This window comes from Myotis lucifugus, unplaced genomic scaffold, assembly GCF_000147115.1.
Source record: "Myotis lucifugus unplaced genomic scaffold, Myoluc2.0 scaffold_40, whole genome shotgun sequence".
Taxonomy (NCBI): Eukaryota; Metazoa; Chordata; class Mammalia; order Chiroptera; family Vespertilionidae; genus Myotis; species Myotis lucifugus.
The window spans coordinates 2,775,818-2,795,264 of NW_005871088.1; positions in this window are offsets into that span (position 1 = coordinate 2,775,818).

Sequence of the window (19,447 nt, forward strand, 5' to 3'; positions counted from 1 at the left end):
TAGCTGAGGGCAAGGAGCAAGCAGACACTAAAACAACAAGATAGACTCAGACCAAGTTTGATGATTGATTGATACCTTTTATGAGAAAGAAGTACAGAAAGTAGAATGTGTGTACTATTTTCCTGCTAATTATTGTACCCAGACACTGTCAACTTACATTTTGGAAATGCACTTCCTTGATCACAAAAACAAGTTGAGAAGAGAATGGGCAAGGCTGAATGTACTTCCATCTTTCCAGTTCACCTGGCGCTAGCAGAATCAAACACTAAACACAAATAATTGTAGTGGAGAAATATTGGCTTATTTTATTATGAATGGTGTCACCCAGAAGAATGGAAAGCAAAACTCCTTGATGGCATGTAGGTTACAGATTACATAGGGCAAAATCAAAAGACACCATTGGTTAGGGGTTTGGGGTTGTGCTGGGAGCTGACTAATTGGAGGTTAAGGGTGGTGGTAAATCATTTCTTTGGGTCTTGAGGATAGCTTTGAGGTCTTTTCTGGAGTCCCTCTGTCCAGCCTCATGGCAAAAGAGCCAGATGTTGTTCCACCTTAGAGCTCAGGGACTAAAACATAACTCAGGTCAAGATGTTATCTTTAGCTGGCCAGAGGTCTAGACCATGAAATCCTTAATCAAGTCCAGGCTACTGTCTTCTACTGCCTCGGGGGTGTCTGATTATCATGGGAAAAGGTTAGGTCTCTGAGAGGTATAGTGAGGGGGGGGGGATTTCTAGAACTAGGCTTTAAAGCTAAATGTAATCAAAGTCATAAGGACCCCTGGTTTCATCCCCACAGCTAGACAAACATCACCTACTTCCTGTAAGTCAGCAGCACCTCAATGTATGAAAGACCCTGTAAGCATTCATTTTCTTGCTTATTTATGGAACAGCTCAAAAAGGACCCTTGCCCCTTTGTTCATTTCAAAATAGATTAATTTGCATCTAAGAGATGTATTTATCAAATGGGCATAGATGATCCATCAGCTGATTCATGAGCTATTAAGGCAGCTAGGACCACATAAATACAGAGAATATTCAAATGAAGGTGACCTTTCTGTGCACAAAAGGTCCCTGCCCATTAGAACTTGTAAAAGTTGTCTTTGTCCCTTGATGGAATAACATGGTTGTTAAATAAGTGCTAGTCCATTATGTTGAACTTTAAATTGAATATTCAAAATATTTACATAATACATCTTCAAACTAAATTGAAATTTTCAAGATATATGTATATTTAAATTACACTCATTGTGTGAAATTAGAGGACATGGACAAAACGTTATTTTTGCTGGAGAGTAATGACCTTTTCATGTAGTAATTTCAAAGTGTCACAATCAACAGAGCTCTCTGGGGTTATCTTTTGTGCTTTTAACCAATGTTTCCCTGGCATTGTATTGGCAATTGTGTGAAGAGTATACATTGTGTTTTTTGAAAATAGGGAGTAATAGGAATTATTTTCCCTATAAATAATGCATTTCAAAGAAAACATAGCCCTTTTCATTATTACTTTCAAGTACTTTATCCTAATCATTTTGGAACAAGTGAACATACATTATCTTTGTCTCTTTTTGTGATTATAAAAGCAATGTGTGTTTTTGTAGAAAAATAAAAAGATGAAGAACAAGTTTAAAAAAACAATCTCATCAGGCAGAAGCAATCATGATACTATTTTGGTACATTTCCTTTCACATATATATTTTACATAATTAAGACCACACTGTGCATATAATTTTTATATTCTGCTCTTTAAAATTAACATTGTAGGGGTGGAGGGATTAAAAAAAAAGAGAAAGAACTCATGATTGTGGGAGTTAAGAGAATGGAGATGGAGGAGGAGATAGGAGGGATAAATGGTGATGGAAAAAATAAAATAAAGATAAAAAGAAATTTACATTATAAGTTTCTTCTTCATTCTACACCTGATTTTAAAGGCTTCACAGAAACATATTATATGGGATACCATAATTTATTTAAACATAACCTACCATGGACATTTAGATTGTTTCTGTTTTTCCCTATTATAATATGATAATCATCTTTGTGCATAAAACTGTGGACAAAAAAGGGGCCACATGCTAACCTAACAAGCTCAGGGAAGGCCTGCATGGCGGTCTTGCAAACTCAAAGTCCTAAAGTAACCACAAAGGATTGTCTGAAGTTAAAACTTTAACTAAAAGCAGTTATAGTGGGTAGTCACGTCCTAGGCCAGTATCTTCCCTGACAAAGGTTACCTTAAAGTTAAAGTTTACCTTAACTGAGCTTACTGTCTTTTTGCATCTATAATAACATATCATTGGGTTGTCAAAGTAATTTTCCTTTTTCCGGACCCCACAAAGCACAGGCACCACTCTGTGGAGATCACAAATGTCCTCATTGTTTTTGAGTAAATTGTTGACTGTTAATTGTCATGTGCCCACCCAAATAAAAGAAGGGTCTATCATTTTACTTTTTATCCAATCCCAGAGGTTTCCCCCTCTTTTCTTTCCCTAATCTATACATATATATAACCTAATATGTAAATAGATCGAACGACGGAACAACCCATCAACCGGTCGCTATGATGTGTGCTGACAACCATGGGGCGTGCGTGGAACAAAGGCGGGCCTCGGTCACAGTAGGATGGTGGAGCAGGTGAGCGGGGGAGACATATCAAGATGGGGCACTGGTCACTGTCATTGGGGCGAGCCGCTGGTGGCTACTGAAAATGTTCCTGTGCACCATGGTCCCGCCTGGCACTTGCACCCACTGCCAGTGCCAGATCCGCTGCTCGCACCCACTGCTGGTGCCCCACGCTGGTCTCGATCGCTGGATGCTGTCAGCGGGAGCCAGCCCCAATCGCCCTTGAGGGCTTCTCCCCCTCCCCCTGCTCCTGAGGGGCTATCAGAGCTGGCAGCCACCACTTGCACCTGCTGACAGTGCCGGCCCTGCTCGTATGAGCTGCTGGCATCGACCCTAATCACTCTGCCATGGCTGGTTTTGTTCAGTGGATAGAGCTTCAGCCTGTGGACTGAGGGTTTCAGGTTCCCTCCAGTCAAGTGCAGATACCTTGATCTCCAGCCACAGTCTGAGTGTGTGTGGGAGACAACCAATCAATGTGTCTCTCTCACTTGATGTTTCTCTCTCTCCCCCTCTCCCTCCCTTCCACTTGCTCTAGAAATCAATGGAAAAAAATATCCTTGAGTGAGGATTAAAATAAATAAGTAAATAAATAACCAATAACCTAATACACATCAAAGAATAGAATTCTAAATTGTCAAGGCTTGGAGGCATCTTGGTGAGTATCTTGTTTCAACTCCTTTTTTTCAGAAGGGTACTTGAAGAGCAAAGAGAATATGGGACATGCCCCATGGTGACACAAGAAATCTTGGCAAAGCTGAAACCAAGCTGTAAGTCTCCTGAATCACAACCCAACATTCTTCTCATTGCATTGTACTGTATTGCAGGGTTTAAAAAAATAAGAAAAATCCCTATAATTTTATTTTAAACCTTGAACAAGCCAGCCCATTTCACATCACTGTATTTCAATACAGCAAGCTAGATACTTTTATTACTATTAACCAAAGATTTCATACAACAAGGGATCTGAAATGGATATACGTGATTGTTCATTTTCTGATATTTTTGAGCTGTACCTTGTGCTTTGTGCACTTTCCTCTAAGTATGTTATACTCGAACACATTTAAAAATCATATACTATATGAAAGCAAGAAATCTCCAACTCAGTAAATCAGGTATGGTACAAAAATTATTCTCTCATCTGCATGCATGTAAAACTGTCTATATACTTGCTGGAAAATAAAATATTACATGTTTTATATTTAATTAAAAAATAATTGCATCCACATGAAAATTGAAGGAGTAAGAAGGTATCACAAACAATAAGATTAAAGAGGGCTTCTCTTCAACAGGAAAATTACTTTGACATTCCAATGGTATGTTATTATAGATGCAAAAAGACAATAGGGTCAGTTCAGGTAAACTTTAACTTTAAGGTAACCTTTGTCAGGGAAGATACTGGCCTAGGACGTGACTACCCACTATAACTGCTTTTAGTTAAAGTTTTAATTTCACTTTTATCATTTAAAAAGTGAAAATAAAATGAAATTGCAGATATTAAGGGGAAAAAAACATTAAATCTGGAGGACTACTGTTGGGAGTGGTGAGGTAAAATAAAGCACTCTGAGATCATGAGGCAGTATGATATATGTTATAACATAGGCCCAATATCAAGTGGCCAGTATCCAAATCTCAAGTCTATCACATTCATGGCAGTATGATGTAGGGCAAGCTATCGAACTTCTTGGAAATTTAATATTCTGATCTGGATAATATCAACTTAGTAAATATTTTTTGTCAAGGGGGAAATTGTAAATATTTTAGGCTTTCTGGGCTACATATACAGTAACCCCCCACCCCCGCGCTTATCTGCAGTTTTACTTCCATAGGTTTTAGTTACATATAGTCAACCATGATCTGAAAATATTAAAAGGAAAATTCCAGGGATAAATAATTCATACGTTTTAAATTGTGCACCATTCAGAGTAGCATGATGAAACCCTGCTCCATGACATCTTGGGCAATTAATAACTTTTACCTCTTTCAAGTCTCATTCTTCATGAGTCTGCAAATAAATTTGTTTTTTGTTCAACAAATATTTAAATGACCATCATGAGCCAAACAGGTGCTGTTGTTACAAAAGTGTGTTTGTTATCCCATCTAAGAAATGATTCAGGCCCAGGGGACGGATTGTGTGTGGCAAGGGGGCTTTGATTCCTTTAAAACTGCTGGATGTTCTCCTACTGTGATCTCCTTAAAACCTGGCTCTAAATTCCTCTTTACTGTGAATGTAGCCTTTCCTTGACTGGATGTTCCTGGGAGTGTCTGTTCTGTGTTACAAATAAATTTCATATCCCCTTGTGACTTGACCCATCCTTGGCATTTGACCAAGAAACTTTTCTGTATATCAAGGATGAGCTGTTAGTCCATCTGGGTCATCCCTGCATCCATTATAAGCATGCTGCCATTGAAACAATGAGTTGTGGCCTCAAAATATCCTATCCTCTGTTAAACTGCTATAATCTAGCATTTCAAACAAGGAAAAAAAGTATAATCTAGTCCAGGAGATTGGGTTGGCATGATACATATGATTTCTGTAACAAGCACCTCTTTTGGCTGCACAGGAGGCAGTAACTCACTTTAGAAGCCCAGAGAATTGCACATGCTTGATTGCTTGATGTTGGGGAGCCGGATTGGAAAGGAAAAAGTAAAACTGCCTTTATTCTCAGATGATGTGCCTCTCAAGCTGCTTCCTCAGCTCTGGAAGTCAGAGTGAGTAAGTCCACCAGTGAGTAAGCCCATGAGGTTGCCCTTTAATAGGAATGCCTGGGACTCTAGCAGCCCTCCATCTCACCTAGACAAAATCCCTGTTAGTCTTCACAGCCCCATGTTATGGAGCCCTGGGTTGGAGAGCCCAGTGTAGGGTGAGACCCCTCACTCCTCAGGGGTCACCTCTGCAACCAATATATCCTTTCCATTTCTTAAACTGCCACACTGTGGGTATGGGATCTGCCCATTCCACTTCTCTCTCCCTCCTACCAGTGGCTTCTTCTTTATATACTTCTTTATATACTTACTTATAGGAATACTGCTCAGCTAGTTTTCAGGCAGTTCTCACTGCTGACTATTCTGTAATTTATTTGTAATTTTTACGTGTTTGTGGGAATAGGGGAGCACAACATTTACCTACTTCAATATCTTGACTGAAAGTCTCCAATAGGTCTTTATCATACGTTTGATTAAACTGAATTTTAGATCAAACAAAAGAGAAATCATATTCTTCAGCATTGGACGAAAAAAAATCTCATTGCTTTATAATGATCAATTTCACTTCCCAAAGTTTTCTTTTAATCCTTTGAAGACATGAAGATATTTCCCAAACCTAATCCTCCTGAGAAATATTGCATAAAAGTACAGGGAGATAATGGTATTTGAATGAGGAGGGAAATGAAGAACTTAGCTCTAAAGTTGCCTATTCAAGAGATGATTGCTACAGAAAAGAAGTCGAATGGTGGCAGAGAGTTGCTACTTTGCTTTGAAAATGTGAATTCAAAGTAATGTTACTATTGGTGCTATTACTTTTGTCATTGAATTCATCAAATATTTGAATTGCTTGTTTTTAGTGGTCTGCCACTATATCAGCCTTAAAAAGTAGGCACACCCTAACTGGTTTGGCTCAGTGGATAAAGCGTTGGCCTGCGGACCGAAGGGTCCCAGGTTCGATTCCGGTCAAGGGCATGTACCTTGGTTGCGGGCACATCCCCAGTAGGGGGTGTGCAGAAGGCAGCTGATCAATGTTTCTCTTTCATCGATGTTTCTAACTCTCTATTCCTCTCCCTTCCTCTCTGTAAAAAATCAATAAAATATATATATTTTTTTAAAAAGTAGGCAAACTCGGAGGAGGGAACCAAGATGGCAGCATAGATAAACACCCATACTCGCTGCCTCCCACAGCCACATCAAAATTACAAGTAAAATATAGGACAACCATCATCCAGAACTGCTGGAAAGCTGGCTGAATAGAAGTTTTACAACTAGAGAAGTAAAGAAGAAAGCACACTGAGACTGGTAGAAGGTGCGGAGGTGAGGAACAGGCTGGTCCCATGGTGCCACTTTTTTAATCAGGGAGTGAAGGAGATCATCTCTGTAGAGGCCACCTGGAGGAGTAAGGGGTCCCAGCCCCACCCCAGACCCCCAGCCCAGGTTCCCAGAGCTGGGAAAAGTCCCTGTAACTGTGGGCTGTAAAAACCAGTGTGGATTGGAACTCAGTGACACAGAGGCTGCTGGAGACCCAGCTGTTCCTCTTAAAAGGCCAGCACCACAAACTGAACTTAAAAGGTCCTGCTTTGAGCTCCAGCACCAGGGCGAGGCTCCGGGGGACACATTTGTCTGGCATCTGGGCAGGAACTTGGGGGCAGCTTTCTCCCAGATGGAGGTACTCGCAGGGATCATTGTTCCTGTGTTGGGACCTCCCTGGTTGCAAAGCCGACTGACAGCCATTTCTGTTTGTTCCACTCTGGTGATTCCCTAAGAGCCTGCCTCATCCAATTTACAACCCCACCCAAGCTGCCTGCAGCTACTTTTGCATAGCAATGGCCTGTTCTTGAAAATATCAAATAAGCTGCAGCTGGGTCAGGGAGCCCCAAACCTATCAATAAAAACACCTCACACCTGTTAGAGTGGAGATTATCAAAAAGATGAGCAATAACAAGTGTTGGAGAGGTTGTGGAATAAAGGGAACCCTCATTCACTGCTGGTGGGAATGTAGACCAGCACAACCACTATGAAAAGCAGTATGGCTCGGCCGGTGTTGCTCAGTGGTTGAGCATCAACCTATGAACCAGCAGGTCATGGTGTGATTCCTGGGCAGGGCATGTGCCTGGGTTGTGGGCTCAATCCCCAGTAGGGGGCATGCAGGAGGCAGCTGATCAATGATTCTTTCTCTTCTTTTATGTTTCTACATCTCTCTCCCTCTCCCTTTCTCTCTGAAATCAATAAAAAGCAGTCTGGCAATTCCTAAAAAATTAAGACTAGAACTACCATACAACCCAGTAATCCCTCTCATGGTATACAGTGGGGCCTTGACTTACGAGCTTAATTTATTCCGTGATGGAGCTCGTAACTCAAATTACTCGTATGTAAAATCTTAAAGTGAACGAGTAAGACACGTGATGCTAGGCTGATGTTGTGGCATTCACTGTGCCGTTCGCTGAACCAACTAGTGGTGGGGTATCTGAAGCTGGCTCGTAACCCGAATTTTAGCTCGCAACTCAAAGCAAAAAATCGGCCGAGAGACTGCTCGTATCTCGAAAAACTCATTAGGGACACTCGTAAGTCAAGACCCCACTGTATACCCAAGAACCTCAAAATCATGTATTTGCAAAGATATATTCACCCCCTATGTGAAAGGGCGAGGGCTAGGTTGCCCCAGGGTAGGGGCTACGTCCTACTCTGCTAGCCACACCCAGGCGGCAGAGCACAGTCCTTTCTCCTCCCCTTACTCCAACCCCCCCTATATAACCGGTCTCTAGGCGGGGTTCTCTCTCTCAGCCACTTGGTTTACCTTTGTGTCGGTGAGCCTGGTGGATGGGGAGCTCAAGCTAGCTTGAAATACAGATTCTTATGCTTTTGCATCGGATTGGCTCCCTGATGTGGTTTCTTGGGAATCTTGAAATCTGGGCATAACATTTGGGGGCTCGCCCGGGGTTCCCAAGACCATGTAGGCGGGGTCCAATTCGTAGAGTCTGCTTGGCCGCGGTAAGTGTCTGTGTGTTGTGTATTCTGTTCTGTGTGATATCTCTAAGGGACTTGTCCTGTATCTGGAGGAATGGCTTCTAGATGGTACTCACCATCAAAACTCGGACTGGCTAAAGGTTCGAATCTGGCCTATCTTTTAAAAAAGGTAGAAGAGAAGCATTCCTAGGCAGTTTTCTACTGCCTCTGTTCAGGGACTTGTTCTTTATATGTCCTGTGTGAGCTCACTTCTGAAATCTGTATTCGCCCACATTGATCATGGACGCACATGGGGATCAAAGGGCGGGAGGAGTCGGGGGACGCCTCGACCCTCCATCTGTAGGGGTGTAATTTTGCTTCCGCCGAGTCGGAATATCTGTAGAAACCCCAATCTGAGACGAGGTGGGTAGCTCCCACCCGGTTGGCATAACGCCATCGTCTAGTTGCTTCCATGGAGTTGGAAGGCTGTATTTTTGGGCCCATTTAGTTTTCTGTGTTTGTATGTTTCTTTCTGTGAACTTACTGGATGGACGTTATGGAATAGACTCAGACTGCTCCTTTGGGTATTGTGATTAATCAGTTCAAGGAGATTGGGGGAGGCTTTAGAGCTCCCTCAGGAGTTGGGAAGTTGTTAAACTCTGAATGAATGTCTGGTAAAAGTATGTAAGTGTAAAGGCAGGGGAGGGGTCGCCACTCGCCGCTCGCTCCTTGCCCACCGCCCGCCCGCGGGCCCTCCAGGGCAGGGAAGGTGAGCAGGGGTGTGCAGGACCCGGCGCGTGGCAAGCGCAGCCCTCGCCCCGGAGCCCGTCCACGCCGCGGGCCCAGGCGGTTTGGCGGCGATGGCGGTGGTGGCGGGCTGGCATTGGTCCCCGGGCTTGTGGCGAGCGAGTGGAGCTGGGCGGAGCGCGGGGGGGCAAGGCCGGCGAGTCGCTTGCGGGAGGCCGGAGCAGCGAGGCCCCCGGCAGCGTCGGGTCCCGGGGAAGGTCTGGGAAAGGTCCCCCGCGGCGGCGGCTCTGGATGCGAGCCGGGCTCTTCCCGCTTCCCGTGGAGATCGCCCCAGTTAGATAATAAAAATTAAATGTATCCTTAAATGTAAAAATATTGATTTTAAAGTCCTTCTTGTAATTGAAAAGTTTTAAAATGCATCCGGGATTTCTGTGCACGTGTAAAAGGAAAAGACCAGTTTAAAAACGAGTGCGCATAGTTTTGAGCTGAACCTGACCTTTTGCTGTGTACAGAATAAAAACCCGAGACTGTTTTGGCCTTAAAAAGTGGCGGAGATGAACCTAACAAAGAAATGCAGGCTGGTTTAAAATAGCTCTTTTGAAATTTCCTGCCCTGAGGCAAGTACCACCAGGAAGTTGAATGTGGTCAATTTACATCTGAAAAGACCAGGTAGGCCAGAATCTGTTTGCAGGGCTCAAATGTGGTTTTCCAGAGCCCATTGGAAGTAAAAAAAGTAGTTTACTCTAATTTGCCTCATGAAGAATCTAAAGAACAGAATTCGATTCTCAGTTTCCCCAGGCAGAGAAAAAAGCATGGTTTAAAGTTAACTATTGGATTCTGAAATTTATTCTTAAAAATATAAAAGTATAATTAGTCAAAGAACTGCTAATATTTGACTTGTGGGCTCTGAAGGTTTAAAGTGCAAATTGAATCGGAAGAAATTAATATCTAATATATAACTTGTTGTTGTCAAAATATGTTACCCATTGGTCTGATTAAAAAAGGAGATTAATTTCAAGATATCTCTAATCTATTAATTTTAAGATTAATTTTAAGATATTTTAAGATATCTCAACTGAATTTTTAATACAAAAACCAGTTTAAATTTAATTAATATTCTTTAAGATAATTATAAAAGGTATAAACAGTTAATGAAATTTCTGTTTGTCTACAATATAATATTGGCCATCTATCTTTTAGGGATTTTGGTTTGCTCTTCCCTTGTTTATTGTGAGAATAAAGAAATCATCTTTTCTGTCAGAGAACAGTTTAGACAGCCACAATGTTGAGCTGCATGACTTGGCAGCCGCCATGTTGGCCGCATGGCCTGCCGCTCCCCTGGGGGCCGCCATCTTGGAACAGCAAAGGCCCCTCCCTCTGATTTAGTCAGGGGTGGAGTTTGAAGGCGGAGTTTTGCTACAGAAATGTGGATAGAGCAGGAAATATGTTTGCTTCGTAAATTTATTTTTAAGCTAATCTCTTAAATCTAGAAAACCCTGCTTTCCTTAAACTAAAGACAATTAAAGGTTATAGCAAAGTCTTTAAAGGGAACTGATAGCAGTAATCCAATTTCTAAAGTACGATTATTTCAGGTAGAAACTGGTCTCTGTAAATTGATCTGTCCTTATTGCTTAAATATATATAACTAATGAAATTTCTGTGTACTAATCCGAGAAATGTTCATTATTTACATGACACCTAAAAATTAAGGCCAAGAGTTCTAACTGGAAAGCATGGCTTTGGTGTAATGAAAAAATAAAATAAAATGTTAAATAAATAATAGGCCAGTGAGCTGGGACTGGTCACTGGTGGATTGTGAGAAGAACTGGACGTGGCCTAACTTCTCCTTCCTTGGTACCCCTGAAAGGTCAGAGGGTACTTCTGGCCTTGGTTTTCTTGGGTTTTGGTTTTGGATTTGTTTGTTTATTTGTTTGTGATGAGTGCCGTTTCTATCTGGATAAGACATAGGTCAAGGACTTGTTCACTGAAAGAATGTAAGTGTAAATATTTATTTAATATTTGTATACATATGAAAGTCTGAGAAGAAAAAAAAAAGGCACACGCTTGACTTCTTAAGGCTGAGTGCTCTGACCGATAGCAAAGCATCCTGAGCGGCCGCTGGGATCTTTCCCCAAGGGCGCTTGCTCTCTGCCAGAGGTGGAATCGGCCCGCCTAACTAGTAAACATCTCTGTTTGTCTGTTGGGAACTTTGATTTGCTATGTGATATTCTGTGCTGGGTTGGGATTTTTGAAATTCTAGGGTAAACTTAAAAGGTATTTGTAGCTTTTCTAGTCTGATTGGGACATTTAAGGATGGAGCTCACAGTTCCTCAAGGCAAAGATTTAATGGGCCCTCCCCCCTGCCTGTGCTAAATTAGATAATACAGGCCAGTACTGATTAAGGAAGACAATGGACCTTGGAATCTATAAAGATAGGCGGGAATGAAGCTGGTCTAATGTACATTTAAGGATGGAGCTCACAGTTCCTCAAGGCAAAGATTTAATGGGCCCTCCCCCCTGCCTGTGCCCTTGAAAGAGGCCTGGTTGCTGCTCTGCCACAAAGGGAACTGGTAGAAACAAACCATGGAACCTGGTGGGGGCCATGAAGTGAGACCCTCTCGAGGTCTGAAAGTCACTGGAGCAGCCGGCCACCATGGGGCCCTGGGGAGAACCAAAGCTCCTGGTGTGGCGCCCAGAGGCAGTAGCCTCGGCTCCCCCACTGCCTGTGGGCCTGGAGGTGAAGTTGGGGACCCTGGTGCTCCTGCTGGTGCTCACGCTCATCTGCAGTCTGGTGCCCATCTGTGTGCTACGCCGACCGGGAGCCAGCCCCGAAGCCTCAGCCTTCCGCCAGAAAGTCCTGAGCCTGACGAGGCCCTGGCAGCCCTACACGTGAGACCTGGGTCCATCACACCCACGTCCGGTCAGCGGACCCATCCACGATCCAAAAAGACTTCATCACCAAATGGAGCGTCGATCGAGATCAACGCAACCCGCTCAAGCTCAAGCTATGGCGTGCTCCACCTGCCTGATGCTGGTAACATGACTCGCGATCACTCCTGTCGCCAGGAGCCCCCACAATAGACTTAGATGATGCCTGCATCTTCATGGACATGGCTCCAAAAAGACAGGGACAATTTATAGAAAGGCCAAAAATAGACTTTAGTAGGATGTGGCTGCCTGAAGCAGCCATGATGCCAATATCATATTTCATTGTATTGATATGTTATATTAACCTTTAATTCTCTTGCAGGTTTGAATGTGTGCTGGCTGTCCTGGAAGGGAACTATGTGAAATGACCCCCAGAAGTAAAGAATAACTAGCTGCCAAGAGGACAGGTGCCCAAATGGGCAGGAACAGTGTCCATCAGGTTTTGGTCTCTATTGAGAGACAGCTAACAGTTGGCAGCCTGTAATACTGTCTTGCAGGCCTTTGTGACCATGCCCATGTCAGGGGTAGTAAGCTGGAAAAGGCCTGTTTAAAATAGAAGGTCTGAGGCATGGTTATGCATAAAAAGAAAATTTAATGCCAACAATTACTGTTTTATCAAAAAGAATTGGCAAGGAAAGTCAGAAAATCTTAAAGTAGATTAGTATATCTTTCTTCTTATGTAATTCCTCCGAAATTTGGCAATAATAACATGGCAATACATTTCTTTGCATAGATTCAATAAGACCGGTTCCTAATAGTAGTTTTATTAACGGAAAACTTTGACTGGAGTATCATGTTTTAAAGAGCCCTGTCTGAGCTCTAAAGACTTGAAGCCAATAAAAATGCCACGAAGAAAGCCTGGTATCCTTCTTGGAAGCCCTGAAGATGGCTGGCGCTGGAGCGCCAGGTCCATGCCCTACCATCATTGGCGGTTGGTAAGAGTAGAAGGGAAGCAGTAGGGATGCCTCTGCATTCCTGCGGAACCCCCACACACTCTGGGCCGCAACAAGTAGAAGGGCTACTGAGATGGGCCTTAAAGCCTAGAGCGTGGGCTCAGGTGGCGTTGCTACAGGTGAGGGACTCACCTAACTCAGCAGATACTGCAGGCGGGCCTGATGGCAGCTGGATGGCTTGGCTTCCTGGACCTACGGGGCACATTAAGATTCAACCATGAAATTCCAGCAAAGGTAGTCAATTACCATTCTTGTTGTATTTATGCAAACATCAGGACAGTAGATAAATTAATCTTGATTTGGCTTTTTGATAGCCATGGAAAAATTTTAAGAAGAAAAATCCTATTTCAATAGAAATTGTTAAAGCTAAAATGATTTCCTTCCCTTCCACCAGACCATTTGTTAAAATATGCCCAGTATGGGCCTCTAGCAATGGTGGAATAGAAATGCAATCCGTCTCATGATTGAGCCAGAAGTTCCAAGACAAAGGGGGGAATGAAAGGGCGAGGGCTAGGTTGCCCCAGGGTAGGGGCTACGTCCTACTCTGCTAGCCACACCCAGGCGGCAGAGCACAGTCCTTTCTCCTCCCCTTACTCCAACCCCCCCTATATAACCGGTCTCTAGGCGGGGTTCTCTCTCTCAGCCACTTGGTTTACCTTTGTGTCGGTGAGCCTGGTGGATGGGGAGCTCAAGCTAGCTTGAAATACAGATTCTTATGCTTTTGCATCGGATTGGCTCCCTGATGTGGTTTCTTGGGAATCTTGAAATCTGGGCATAATACTATGTTTATTGCAGCATTATTCATGGTGCCCAAGACATGGAAACAACCAAAGTGTACTGTGATAGAGGACTGGATAAAAAAGATGTGTTACATATTCAAATGGAATACTACTCAGCCATAAGAAAGAATGAAATAGGGCCATTTGCAACAACATGGATGGACCTTGAGACTATTATGCTAAGGGAAATAAGTCAGTCAGAAAAAGCTAAGAACCATATTATTTCACTCATATGTGGGATATAAAACTGAAACTCATGAACACAAATAGCAATGTGGTAGTTGCCAGAGGGAAGGGGGTGGGGTTGACAGGAGATTTGACTTTGGGTGGTGGGCACACAGTGCAATATACAGATCTTCTAACATAGAAACCCATACCTGAAACCTATATGATCATGTTGACCAATGCCACCCCAATAAATTTAGTTTTTTTAAAAGCTTTAAAATTTTGAATCCAGTTGAACAGAAATGCATATTAAACTTCAGGCACATGTCTCATGTAAAAAGACATAATTTTAAAAATTTATTTATTTGTATTGAATTTATTGGGGTGACAATGTGTAATAACATTATATAGGCTTCAGGTATGCAATTCTACAATATATCATCTGTATATTGTATTTTGTGTTTAGCAACCCAAGTCAAGTCTCCTTCCATCACCATTTAGTCCCTTTTTACCCTCTTCCACCTCTCCCCAGACCCCCTTGCCTCTGGCAATCGCCATAAGGTTGTCTGTGTCCATGAGTCTTTTTTTTCTTTGCTTAATCCCTTCATACTTCTCACCCAGCCCCCAACCCCATCCCCTCTGACAGCTGTCAGTCTGTTCTATGTATCCATGAGTCTGACTCCATTTTGTTAGTTTATTTTGTTCATTAGATTCCACATATAAGTGAAATCATATGGTGCTTGTCTTTCTCTAACTGGCTTATTTCACTTAGCATTATACTCTCCAGGTCCAAAAGGTAAGATTTCCTTCTTTTTTTGCAGCTGAGTAGTATTCCATTGCATAAATGTACCAAAGCTTTTTTATCCACTCATGTACTGATGGGCATTTGAGCTGCTTCCAAATCTTGGCTGTTGTAAATAAAGCTCCAATGAATATAGAGGTGCATATATTCTTTCAAATTAGTGTTTTGGGTATCTTTGGATATATTCCCAAGAGTGGAATTTCTGGGTCAGAAGGCAGTTCTATTTTAAATTTTCTGAAATAACCCCATACTGCTTTCCACTGTGGCTGCAGCACTCTGCATTCCCATCAACAGTGCACGAGGGTTCCCTTTTCTCCACATCCTAGACATTTGTTGTTTGTTGATTTATTGATGATAGCCATTCTGACAGGTGTGAGGTGATATATCATTGCAGTTTTAATTTGCATTTCTCTGATGATTAGTGACATTGAGAATTTTTTCATATGCCATTTAGTAAATGTATTCTAATTTCCAGAATCTTGCCCTTTGCTCAGTATACCTGGGATTTATAGAGCTTGCCTGCTTTTTAAGGCTGATATAGTGGCAGACCACTAAAAACAAGCAAGGCGCCTGGTACCTTGATAAGTATGCAAATATTTGTTGAATTCAATGGTAATAGCACCAATAATAATATAACTTTGCATTCACATTTTAAAAGTAAAAAAAAAAATTCAAGATGGTTTGAGCCTCAGATCATATCAAGACTTACTAAAGAAAAGTAATTTAATTTTTAAAGTAGGTTATAAAGTTCAAAATAGAACAAAGTTTGAATGAGGCCCTGACATAAAAGTAGATAACATTTTGGATTTTGTTTCATGAAAAGAAAAATCAGACCAATACTTCAATAAGCAATTCAATTTGTACCGACAAAAATAGCTATCACTGATTTCTAAAGTGGCTATTACAAACTGTCAACTTTCTGAATATGTCTGTTTCAAACACTAACTTTCCTTATAAATACCTCTTTTAAAATGGAGATGGAAACTGGTTTTTCATTTTCTCTATAATTTATTGGGTTCTTCAAATAATAGCATTGATTTTGTTTTAAAAGATAGTAAGTTTAAGCCCAGGTAAAGGTCCAAACTGCAAAAATGTAACTCCAACGAAAATATTCATCAACAAAGTCAAGATAATTCCAGGAAATAAGAAAAAATTTTCCTTTTTTATTAAATTTACTAGAGACTCGGTGCACAAAAATTTGTGCACTCTGGGGGGGTGTCCCTCGGCCTGGCCTGTGCCCTCTCACAGTCTGGGACCCCTCGGGGGATGTCCAACTGCCAGTTTAGGCCTGATCCGATTGGGCCTAAACTGGCAGTTGGACATCCCTCTCGCAATCCGGGACTGCTGGCTCCTAACCACTCACCTGCCTGCCTTCCTAATCACCCCTAAGCACTCTGCCTGCCAGCCTGCTTGCCCCCAACTTCCCCCCAACAAGCCTGCTTGCCCCCAACTGCACCCCCTGCCAACCTGATTGCCCCTAACTTCCCCCCCTTGCCAGCCTGCTTGCCTCCAACTGTCCCCCCCCCCCTTGCCGGCCTGCTCACCCCCAACTTTTCCCCTGCTGGCCTGCTCACCCCCAAGTGCCCCCCTGCCAGCCTGCTAGCCCCCAACTGCCCCCCTTGCCGGCCTCACCCCCAATTGCCCCCCACACCGGCCTTCTCACCCTCAACTGCCCCCCCCTTGCTTGCCTTATTGCCCCCAACTGCATCCCCTGCTGGCCTGCTTGCCCCTAACTGTCCCCCCTGCCGGCCTACTCGCCCCCAACTGCCTCCCGCTCCAGCCTTCTCATCCCCAACTTTCCCCCTGCCATCCTGCTTGCCCCCAACTGCCCCCCCCCCCCGCCAGGCTGATCACCCCCAAATGCCCCCCCCTCCCAGACTGATCCCCCCCAAATGCCCCTGCCCCGGCCCGGCCCCCATGGCTTTTTCCAGAAGGACTCCGGGAAGCCTCCCGGTCTAATTAGCATATTACCCTTTTAGTAGTATATATATTGGATTATAGGTGCAAATGAAGAATGAGGAAGTTAAGCTAAGAGATGTTGCTTTAATATAATAGGTCCAATGGTGTTTTTCCATAGTAACAGATGCAAGTGAGGAAACTGACAGATTTTAACATTTTCTTTTTGACTTTAACATTGAGTCATCACAATGATGAGGTTAATGCATCCAGAGATATGAAATGCCAGAGGCAATAAAAAATATTGACACCATGATCAGTCTTTTACATTATTAAGCATTCTTAAAAACTATAGGGCTTGGTTGCAATAAACTAAATAATATACAGTGACATAAAACAGTGGGAGAACTGCAACTTAACTATCTTTACTTCATTACCCAAGGTTCATTGAAAGAAAATAAAAACATAATTCAATTGTCTCTAGATGTAGAAACTAAGACCCAAGGAGGGGAAGGGGCTTGCCCAAGTCAATAGCAGAAATGAGACTGCAACCCAGACTTTTTTGGGCCCTAAGCCAGTACTTTGTAAGCCCTGCTGCATCCATAAATCATCAAGGAGCACCTTCTCTTATTAAGGGTGAATGAATTCTAGCACATGGCTAATCAAAATTTATTGAGCCATCAATGTCTAAAATAAAAAGCTCAGCTATATCTTCTTTTTAATGAAAGTATTAAAAACACCATTTGAAAGAACATTGTTTATTTGCAATATCTCCTCCTGCTAAGCTTGATTTAGTGTTAAAGCAGAGATCTAATCTTATATAAATCTCAACAGTAAACAATTCAAGTTTCAAATCAGATAAGGTATGAATTCAACTTCTAGATTTGTGTTTCTTTCTATAATTGACAATGTAGGCTTTGCTGCCATTTATACAGGGAATAGTGTGTCTCACCTGTAAACAAATAAATTTTTGAATTAAATACTTCTCAGTCTCCTTCTGCTTTGAAGTATTTTTTAAACAATCAGAATCCACAACTTTCTCAAATTCAAGCAGACATTTCTTTTTGTTTGCTGAAGTGTTTTTTAATTTCTATGTGGAGGCGGAAGAAATCCATAGAGTTTTGAAATCTAAACTGTAACTTAAGCTTTTTATATTGAAATTCTAAACACTTCAAGATAATATTAGATATTTGGATGCTGCATGGCATATACTCAAAACTTGTCTGATTTCCCGGGAGCTAATGTAGAGAGCAAATTTCAATCATTTTTCTCATTCTTACTTCTGGTTTTTCATGTCAGCAAACATTTTCTGATTGCCCATTCTGAGCAACGCACAGTTATAGATCCAGAGATGAGATGTGGAGGTGGGGGGTACAGGAGCAGGGGTGAACTGGTACAGGGATGACTAAACAATGCGCTTGTCCTCCTATCACTCTTGATCTATAAAGAGTATTAACACAGGAACACATGTATCACACAGGTTGATCAATGGAGGGTGGAAGTATTCCAGGGCAGAGTTTCAAGAGGGCCTCCCAGAGGATAGGGGATGAAACATGGCCTTATAATAAGGGGAGAATTTCAGCAGGCATACCTGAGAGAGCTGGGAGCAAGAGAGTATGTGGAGGGAACAGCAACAGCAATGGTACAGAGGTGGGAAAGGGCAGATAAGACTGGGGACTGAATGGAAACAAGGCTACATATCATTGATCAACTGTATTTGGTAGGGTTCATGTATGTAGCAAAACCATATGGCTGGCTAATTAGAGTCACTCATTTCAATGCCCCTGTGGCATTAAGATAAGCTACAGGCAGCTCGCAGTGCAAGACTAATTTTTGTTACTGTAATCCATCTAGTGGCAATGGCTTATGAACTATTGTCTAACTAAGCCCCATTGGAAGTTTTTATCAAAGCTAATAATGAGAACTGGGAGCTACAATGACCTGGGACAGATGTAGAGCCTTCCTCTGTGTCTGACAAGGTACCATAATTCGTGTTTGCTTGGAACTTTGCAAATTCAAGACAGAGCAGGCCAAGACAATTTGTTTCATTTTGATGGGCCCCATAAGAGTGCTGAGGGAACCCTCAAGCTGTAAGCCTCTAAAATAACATTGACTGATTTCAAAATGTGCAAAGATAGAATCTGGAAGTCTCAGGCTGGGAGCTGTAGTTCTCTACAGTTGCTCTCTAAACAAACCCACAGATGCAAACTGGAGCAAACTATTGAAAAATCAAGAGAAGTCTGTTTGATTAAATCTGTACAATAGGCAATTTTTCAAAATCCTTTTAGAAATTTGTATCTTTAATTTCCCACTGGCACAGCTGATAGCTGATCTCTTCTACACATGAAACACAGCTACAAACCCCACAGCAGGAAGGAACAGACCCAAGAAACATTCAACATACCAATGATTTGTGTGACTGCTTTCATCCACATGCTATTTCATCACTAATACCATCAGAGTCTATGATGATCATACATTGTACATTTGACAGTAGTGGTCCAGATTGGTCACCACTTTCAGACCCTAGCACTTGGAATCAAAATAAAGGACCTAGGAGCAGAAACTTGATTCGCAAAAGACAATTGCTCTTCCTTACTATAAATATTGCCTCATGTTCATTGATTCATTTATTTTCATTGAACTAGTATGTGTCCTACCCTAGCAACATGAAGAATGGGCTATATAATACTTTACCTTAGATTTATTGAAGTATAATTTACATACCATAAAAGTCATCCTTCTTAGTATATAAAGTATATGAGATTTGATGAATATGTAAATTGTGTAATTGTCACTACAATCAAGATATAGAACATTTTCAATACCCCTAAAAATTCCCTAGTGCCTCTGTATAGTCAACCCCTACCAACATCCCCATTCCTTCACAACTATTGATTTGTTTTCTGTTTC